The sequence below is a fragment of the Molothrus ater genome, chromosome 5 (assembly GCF_012460135.2).
Source record: "Molothrus ater isolate BHLD 08-10-18 breed brown headed cowbird chromosome 5, BPBGC_Mater_1.1, whole genome shotgun sequence".
NCBI lineage: Eukaryota > Metazoa > Chordata > Aves > Passeriformes > Icteridae > Molothrus > Molothrus ater.
In genome coordinates, this window is record NC_050482.2 from 49784540 (window position 1) to 49794009 (window position 9470).

At 47.7% G+C, this 9470-nt stretch overlaps 1 protein-coding gene across 1 annotated transcript in view; it reads right to left on the reverse strand.

Annotated features, from left to right (window-relative positions):
• The window catches only part of GRAP2 (GRB2 related adaptor protein 2), a 98687-nt gene extending 92869 nt beyond the window's left edge, over window positions 1–5818 (reverse strand). The window contains exon 1 of the mRNA XM_036400213.1: window positions 5806–5818. The gene's annotated coding sequence lies outside the window, so the exon portion shown is untranslated. The remainder of the gene's footprint in view (window positions 1–5805) is intronic.
• Window positions 5819–9470: the final 3652 nt, after the last annotated feature.

Here is a 9470-nt window from a genome sequence, read left to right on the forward strand (position 1 = left end):
CAGAGGTCTTGTTTTCAGTGGTGTGCTGGAACAGCATGCTTTTACTTAGCAATGATCTGGAGCTTGGTTCTAAGCTTGCCATCTTTTAATTTAATCAGATGTCCTTTGTATAAGGTGCTGTATTTTAGTCATGCCAAAGAGGCTGATACAGGAAGAGCTGACATGCTGCTTCTCTCTCACTTTTGGAAAAGCTCACCACTAGAATTTATCCTGACACACGAGAGCCAAAGAACAAGGACAATAGAAGCTTGAAAAGGATACAGGAAAAGAGATACCAAGTCCCAACATCCATCAATGTGTAAGCACAAATTATTTGCTTTCAGCAGGAGTCTCAGGGTGTCAAACACTTTCCAGCAGTGAGTACAAGGGTTACAGGGTACATTACTACATTGCAGGGTAGGCTGTTCTGAACTCTCTCCTTTGCTTTTGGGGTTAAGAAAGGCTTTCCATCTTTCACATGGATTTAACTTTACTCCAATTTTTAAAAACAAAGCAGCATTCTAAGTGATCTGTGTGCTTCATATCACAAATTAAAGAGACAAAATGGAGACACAGGAGTTGCCCTTGTTGGTAAACTGCTATTTAAAGAGGACTAAAGCTGACTGCAGTCCTCATCTCATTTTCCATCTTTCCTTCCTGCATCCCTTTCTTCTTCCTATCTCCATATGACAAGGAAAAAGGATGCACTATAAAAATCAACAGGTTAAGATATTTAAGCTACTTCTTTCTTGCCAACTAAGAAGGAATAGAAATGCAAAAGCAAGTACACAGATTATCAGCTTGTCCTTCCTGGCAACTCACTGCAGCTCTCAAACACATATCCCCCCATCATCCCATGAGGGTAAGGAGACACCATATCCCTGCTGGCCCAGAACTGAGCCTAGGAAGAAACTTGATGACCTGGGACAACCTGAGAGTACAGGCATCTGATGCACAGGGACATCACAACATCTCATGGCTCTTGAAATAAACAGAACAAAAATGTCAAAATACCCCCAGGCCCCAAGTTGCCACCTCTTTGGTATGTTCTGCAGCTGCTAACCTGCCTGCAAGCACTGCAGTTACAAAGCAGGTGGGCAATCCATCAGCCAGCTGCATCCTCCCAAATGCCACTATTTCCTTTTGTCCTGCAATGAGGAGAATTTGCCAGCTCTTTCATCTCTCTGACAAGAACACAGGACCCTCACAGCTCCATCTACAGCTCCTGGCTACCTGTTGGCCTTCAGTGTGACCTGCCTGCATTTGATGGCACTTGTGTGAACTGAGCACAAGGACTGTGAGGAAGCCATGCTGCTGCATTGATGTCTGAACATGTAACCTCTGGCAACCTCTTCTGACCCTACTGCCCACTCCTCCCTCCTAGAGGCCAAACTTGTGATGGCAAGGCAATCCCTCCCCATGAACACCTTGCATCAGTCCAACTGCTCCTACCGGGAACAGCTTCTGTCCTTAAGCACCTGAGTAGCTCATTCGGGATTACAGGCACAGCATATGTTTCCTGCATCCCTGTCTGTAAGCTCTTTATGGAACCCTGGCAGCATGAGGATGCAGCACACAGAGGTGGCAGGGGGCTGGAGAGAGGGGAAGGATATTGGAGTGCTGACTAGGCTGTCCTCCTGAAAGGACAATGACAACTCAGAATTCATCCACTGCAGCTGCTCCCTTTTAAATGCTTATTTTGAATATTTACAGAAGAAGAAGAGGAGAAATCATGAAATTACCTGCTGGGATTTTTTTCCAGCAGGTTTTCTTCCAGAGAAGAGGCCAGCCTGACAGCACCCAGGCTGCCTCCAGCCCTCTGTATCTACCCAGCTGGCTGAGGCACTGCAAGTTTGTGTGCACACATCTCACCCACCTCAATACTGCCTTGCAGAAGACTAAGAGAAGAGGTGCAAAAGTCAGAGGCTGATGAAGACGCTGCTCCATACTGTATTGATTTTTCTGACCTGGCACTGACACCTCTAAACCAAAGCCCAAAGCTGTCAGATCACTGCCAAATCTCAGTCCAGTGCTGATGACTTGTTACACTGCTGACCTGGGCTGGAGCCACAGCACAAGTAAGCCTGAAAGGCTTAATGCCTCCCCTCAAAGGGCTTATCATCTGACACTTCCCTACTCGAAGGCAACCTGAAGCATTAACTAGAAACCCCAGGAGTCATGCAATAAATCTGCCTTTTCTGGGCATTCACCTTCACCTCAGACATTGGCTGCAAGAGAATCATGGCTTGGCAAGCTTCATCTCATAGCTGAGATCACAGAATCAATTAGGTTGGAAAAGACATCCAAGATCATCAAATCCAACTGTTAACGTAGCACTGCCAAGTCCACCACTAAAACATGTCCCCAAGTGCAACATCTACATGCCTTTTAAATACCTCCAGGGATGGTACCTCAACCACTTCCCTGGGCAGCCTGTTCCAGTACTTCAGAATCCTTTTGGTGAAGAAATTTTTCCTAATTTCATATTAACGCCTTCCCTGCCACACTTGAGGCCATTTCCTCTTGTCACTTGGGAGGTCGACCCCCATCTCACTATGACCTCCTTTCAGGCACTTGTAGAAAGCAACAAGATCTCTCCTGAGCCTCCTTTTCTCCAGGCTGCTCAAATCTCACTCTAGTGCTTCCTTCCCTCAAGCAGATCAACACTCCTGCCCAGCTTGGTGTTGCCTGCAATCTGACTGAGGGAGCACTCAATCCCCTTGTCCAGAGCACTGGTGAAGATTTTAAAGACTGGATCCAGTACTGAGCCCTGTGGAACACCACTGATGAGTGGCCACCAGCTGGATGCAATTCCATTCACCAGCATGCTTTGGGGCTGGTAATCCAGCAAGTTTTTTACCCAGAAAAGTGAACACCCACCCAAGACACAAGCAGCAGTTATTTGGCTGTTATTTGGCTTTTGGCCTTCCCCTTGATTCTGACCCATAAACACCCAACCCTATTGTCACCATCATTAAGGTAGTTTAAACCTCTTTCCACAAGCCTGATTAACTCCTGTGGAAAGATCCTTTCCCGCTTTTGTATCAGGGGTACTGTGTCTATCACCAGCAGGTCTGATGTTATGTAAACTGATCCATGATCAAAATCCAAACATTCTGCCAGTGACAGCAGCCTTGTATTATCTGCTGGCTTTTCCCATTTCTTCCCTCATCATTCCCTGCAACTGGAAGGATAGATGAGATCACTACTTGATCTCCTGGCTCCCTTACCCAGTTGTCCCAAGGCCCCAAAGTCTCTCTTGACTGCCCTTGGGTTTGTAACTTGAGCGTTGCCTAGCTGAAAAATCAATAATGGAAGAAAACCCAAGGATCATATCAGGGTAGGAAGCTTTTTTCCACATCTTTAACCTAGGCCCCAGCAAGGCAGCAGAATTCCCTAAGAAGTGTATTGAGCCTGCATATGGGGTCTTCTGTGATTCTGCTCCCTCAGAAGGAAATGTCCTATGAGGATGACCAAGCCTTTCACAGAGAAGCAGTTTTGATGCAGGGTGGAGGCTGATTTAACCTCACTGACACCTCCAAACTAGAAGAACCATCATCCCTCACTATTGCTTGGCTCCACTTGCAGAGTCTTGTACCTGTTGTGCAAGGGCATCTTGAGGTACAGCACAGCTGAAGCAGGATTTAGCCAGGACGGATTCCCGGCAGAATCCTGTTTTCCTCATCTCGGGAAGGAGAGTCAAAAATGTGAGAGAGCTTGTTTTGCTCCTTCTCATCTGTCTGAGCTGCACATCCCCTTGTACAGCTCTCTATTCTTCCTTGCTTTTCCAGGCTGTGCACACTGAATCATGTTCCTGATCTCCAGGCTGCATTTAACATCACTTTACAACAGTCCTCAAGGGGAAAGCTGAGCACCTCTGAGCCCTGGGGTTTGGAGCAGATGCAAGCGAGTTTACTTTGCTAAGCAGTCCCACAGGTTTGTTCTGCCCTCAGCTCCATGATGCTGGAGTTTGGAAGGAAGACAGACTCTGCTGGAGGAGCAGGGGTACCAGCTCCTCCCCAGCTTTTGAGCTAGCCACAAGGATATCTTCCCCATGAGAGGGTGGCAGCAACTCTCCAACAGGCTAAAATACAGATCCTTCAAGCTCCCACCCTTCCCTTAAGGCTGACAAGAACTCCCCCTGCTCTCTAAACCACCAATGAGCATTGCCCATGGGGTTTTTCCACTTCCTCCCCCAGCTGTGCAGTGCCCTGTAAGCACAGGCATTTTGTCCAGGCACTGATGGATGCCGATTGCCGTGGATGAGAGGGTGACTGCACATGGAGAGAACCCCAGCAAAGTTCAGTGGCTTGGAAGAGTTTTCCTCAAGGGGACAGACTAGTACAAGCACAGGATTGTCCCTGTCAGACAGCTCATTTTCCTTACCCCTGTCCAAGAGAGTGAGAGAGCACTGTCTGCCTGCATTAAGGTGGTTGCACTGTTGATAATTTGCAAACAGGCAGAGTTCATTTGGGGAAAAATGCAAAGCACGGCAGGGCAGGAGAGGAGAGACTCTTTTAAAACACTTTTGTCTTTTGTTAAACAAGTTATAAGACCTCTGGGGGAAAATCTATACCTAATTAAAAGTTTAGCAAGTCCAAGGAGATAGTCAAGGCTACAGAAACCAATTGATGGGAGCCTGAGACTTACTCACTAGCCCTTAATATGCTAATTCACAATGATTCTGAGAGAAGAACACAACCCAGAGCTGCAAAGAGTGTCTAAGGCACTGCTTCTGGGAGGATCAGGTGAAAAGTTCTCAAGTTGCTGGTGATAACAGCCATTGCTCCTTCAGGAAAAAGACAAAAAGAGGCTGTCCAGCTATTTTGAAATAGACAATTGCAAGGAAAAAAAAATCTGCCTGAATCAGTCTTGCAATCATGAAGGCTGGCCAGCCTGAGTTCCCATGGTAAGCATTCCATTCCAAGAACTTAAAGCAAATGGTGATGGCAATTTTGATGGAGAGGTGCAGAGGAAGACAGAGAAAACAGGATGGGAGAGGCAGGCAGGAAGCCAGGGAAGCCCTTCCCACACATACAGGGCAAGCTAAGGCTGAAAGAGACACAGAGGTTTGGGCAGCTGTGCTCAGGGAAATGTGTTCCTGGTCAACAAAGAAAGCTGCACCAAGGACAGACTCTCCTCCACTATCAACTACTTATTGAAAGAACCCCTGCACTCCTGAGCCTGTTGTCCAGGTCTGGAGGTGGCACTAGCTCTGGGAAGGTTTGGGGAATCTGCAGCAAGCACCACAAAGCAAACCCCAGCAGGAGGCCTGGTAATGTAACTCAGCTGAAGGGAGACAAAGCTGTCACTCATAGAACCAAAGAGTCACTTAGGTTGGAAACAATCTTTAAGATCATCAAGGTCAGCTGTTTACCCAGCTCTGCCAAATTCACCACAGCTACACATCTTTTAAATCTGCTCAGCACCTCCAGCCCCAAGCCCAGGGAACAGAAGATCACAAATGCAGCACAACAAATACAGAAGTGTAGTTGGAGAGTTTTACTTTGGTCCCCAGTAGCCCCAGAATCCACCTCTAAACCCCTCCAAGGCCAGTAGCAAAGATGCATACCAGGATCAGCTCCCCCACCCCACTAAAACAGTCCCAGCACAGCAGTTCCGTGGCCTGGTTATGCACACACGCTGCTGGGAAGGGAAAAACCAACTTGATTTGCTCTGCTGCTTGAGCACCCACCTCTGAGTTACTGAGAAATGACCATCACTTGTGCAACAGAGCCTTGCAGTGCCTGCAGTAGCGGGAGGCAGATGCAGCACAGGGGACAGAGATTGCCAGCCCCCCCAGCACAGGCAGACATACAAACTTACCTTTCACTCCTTCCTTCACAAACTGTCTTATCGCCATAGCAACTGTAATCCTAGGTCATGCAGCTAGGAAAAAGAATAAATATAGCACAAATGAAGATATACACTATTGTCAAACATAGCCTCAGTGGTAGAATCTAATTTTCATTAGAGGCATAACAGTGGTTTTGCATAATTATACATATATTAATGCCCAACATGCCCATCTTCAGTGGGAGTTCATTAATTCAGTTCTAAATAAAAAGAGTTGCTCATTGCAGGTTAATTTCTTTTCTTTTTTTTTTTTTAACTTTAAAGCAGAAAATATTTCTAAAAGCTCAAATCATACTTTCACAGCTTTTCCTTAATCCTGAGATTAACAGAGAAAGGAAAACACGAAGATTAAGTCGGCTCTGAAGAAAAAACATGGCAAAACACATAACAGCAAACTTTGCTGCTTTTGAAATGTGAGGTGTGAGAGCAAGCAATAAAAAAATTTGACCAGATGCTGCACTGTACCTGGAATTGAGTCCCAAAGGAAAGCATCTAACAGCCTTTGGTGCTTGTGGTGAAAGCAATAGAGCAGCAGCATAGTGAGAAGAACACACTGCTGCAAGAGACCCAACACAGGTTTGGCTGGCACCAGAATTTAGTACACAGCTCAAGGCCAGCATTTACGAGAGGAGGCTTATTTACTCTGATGGCACAGATACAAGGTAGCAGCACCAAGGGATGGCCCCAGCGAAGCACACTGCAAGGCAGAGAAACCCTTCCTCTGCATCTTTCCTTCTTTAATTTGCTCCTCAGGTTCCTTCATTACCTACTAAACACAAACACCTGAGGCTGGTACCTTAGACCCCTCTTCATTACTGTTTCCAGGTGGGCCTTGTCTGAGTGATGGGGAGCCCTTGGTGCTGCTCAGACCCCACCCTTCCTGTGTGTGGGGCAGCGCCTGGGGGGTGGTTATTGTCACTTCAGGTGACAGGTGCCTGTGTATGTGGCTGCTCTGGGACTTCACAGTGAGCTCTTTTATTGCAAGCCTGCATGTGGCTCTAAGGATGTTCCTGAACTCCTGATCTGGTGTATGCTGGACTAAATAATAAATAAAAGCAGCATCCTAAGGAGATGTCTCTTCACTAACTTCATCAACATCCTAGCCAGGGAGGCAAGGGAGAATCTACTATTTAGTTTTGTCTCCATAGAGGCTTGTTTAATTCCTCACTTACTGAAAAGGCAAGGAGAACTAGGAGAAAAGGAAGAGGAGAGCTGGCCTGGAGGAAAGGGTTTGGAGGAAGGAAAAAGGGGGAGGTGCAGAATAAACGGAAAGACAGAAGAAGAGATGGAGAGAGGTCTATCCTAGATAGCAACAAAAATCTCTCATGGCTGTCAATCTCTAGTTCCTCTCCTCCTTGTGGTATCATGAGTATACAGCTCAAAGCTCAGTCAGTGGGAGGGAGAAACCTCCCTTCTCACCCAAGCTTCTGCAGAAGGGAGAGGGAACTCACTGCCAATCTGTCCAAGCCAGGGTCTTGCTTGTTCTTCCTTGTGCTGTAGTGAGCCCTCCCTGATATGGACTTTTGGGATGTGCAACAGGCCCCTTCACTCCACACTGTGAGCATGTCCTGCCCCTGTCCTGGAGGTACCTGAGCCTTGGAAGCCCATCTATCCATGATGAAAAGAGAAATAGCAGCTTGCTGCAGATGCTGCTGGTCAATTTTTTTTTTTAATACAATGAACATACACCTTTGACACGCTTGTGCCTACTGTGTCTGTCCTCCCTTCTTGAATGCCAGCCAAGACAGTCGAGGAGCTTTTTAGAGAGGTCAGATGGGGCCTGGCAGAGGGTTCTGCTGAGCATGAGCTGTGAGCTCAGTGGAGGAAAGAACCCACCTTCTCTCTATGAAGCTGTGCTATAAGTATGTAGGGACTGTTTGCCCAGGATTGCCACTGACTGCAAAGGCTACTCAGCCTTCTGCCTGACCAGAGAGCAGTGGCAGTGTTAAAACCTCCAGAAAAACAGGGTAAGTGTTCAAATGTCTGTGATAAAGTTTACCTGTGGGAGCGGGATAGGCATTGAGATATGGTGGCTAATCCAGAGAAAAGATTCAAGACCTTCTCTGAACTGGTGAAGAGAACAAAACCAGCCACTCCTCTGATTTTCATGTTGTCTGCAGCTACTACCTCTGGGTGCCAAAAATAGTAGGTAGGCCCTGGGATGGGGAAATGACACAGACAGGGACTTGCTCCATCCCTGGAATTATTCAAGGCCAGTTGGACAGGGCTTTGAGCAACCTGGTCTAAGTGGAAGGTGTCCCTGCCCATGTAGGAAGGAATTGGGATACATTTCAAGGAGGAGCTGAAATATGCCCTAGGAAGCTTGTAGAGACAAACTTGTAGAGTCACAAAAATATTGTTATCCCCTGTTTCCCTCCCAGTGGCTCCTGCAGTTTTGATACAAGTTTGGTCTCCCCCTAGATGTTCCTTTCCTGCAGATATCCCTGCACATACAAATCCCTTCACATGGGAAACCAAGCCCAGCGTCCCTCCCCACTCCCCCTCTCGGGGTTTTTTACCCATGTTACCTGCTGTGACTCCACAGTGCTGTGGCAGCAGCAGGGAGAGGTACAGCTCTGCTGGGAAACCCAGCAGGGTGGTCCCCTCCCTGCAAACATGGTCACTGAGCCACACTGAGGAAAAGCAAAGCACTGAGGATTCAAGGGACACAGTCCCTGTTCCTTTGGAGGGACATTCAAGCCACCTGAAGAGGCAGAGGGGACGTGTGAGCAAATCCAGCAGGATGAGCTTTATGATTTAGGCAAACAGTATAAATGCTTAAGTACTTACATCTAATACTGTTCCTGGCACTCACAAATGGACTCTCCTGCCCAGCCAGGCAGAGCAGCCTCAGAGCAGTCTCACAGCAGGGACCTATGGAATTCCATCCTTCTGCCTACAGGCACACCTTGAAATCTTGCACGTGTGTGTGGCCCTCTCCTCCTGCCCTGCCTCCCCACTGGAGGGGACAGGCAAGTGATGCTCAGCCTGTCTCACAGCAGCTGGGGATCTCTGTGCCATGTGCATGGCGCCTTGGAGGGCAGCATCACCGGCTATAAACATGAGCCAGGGGAGCAGGTGATTTGTTCTAATGTTTTGCTGAAGTCAAACAGCAATTCCTGACCAGACAGAGAAATGGAAGGTGTGGTAAACCTGCTCTTCCCTGTCCAGTGCTGAGCTGAAACTGATGCATCCTCATACTAGGGTAGGGGCTCTCCTACCTACCCCTCATGGGCTGTCACGTGTTCCCACAGCAGCAGCAAGGCAATCACATTCCTCCTTCTCTCTCATGCACACTGATTAAAATCATGCTCATCACAAGTGCCTCAGCTTGAGCACCCAGCCCTTTAATTGCTGCAATGAAGGATATGAATGTAGCCTATTCTGAGGCCAGCAAAGCAGAAAATTAGCATTTAGCATGAAAAAGATACCACTGCATTATCACCAGTGCAAAGCAAACAACACAACCAGCCAGGCTGCCTCTTTCCTTCCCTACCTGCATGCTTGGACTCATCCAGTGCTGCAACAGCCCCATTGCTTTCCACACACGTGGGGCCTGTCCCCCTGGGGCTGCCAGCAGGAGACAGGCAGGGGCTGCAAGGTGGCAACTGCTTGCTGACTCTGAGCTTTTGATG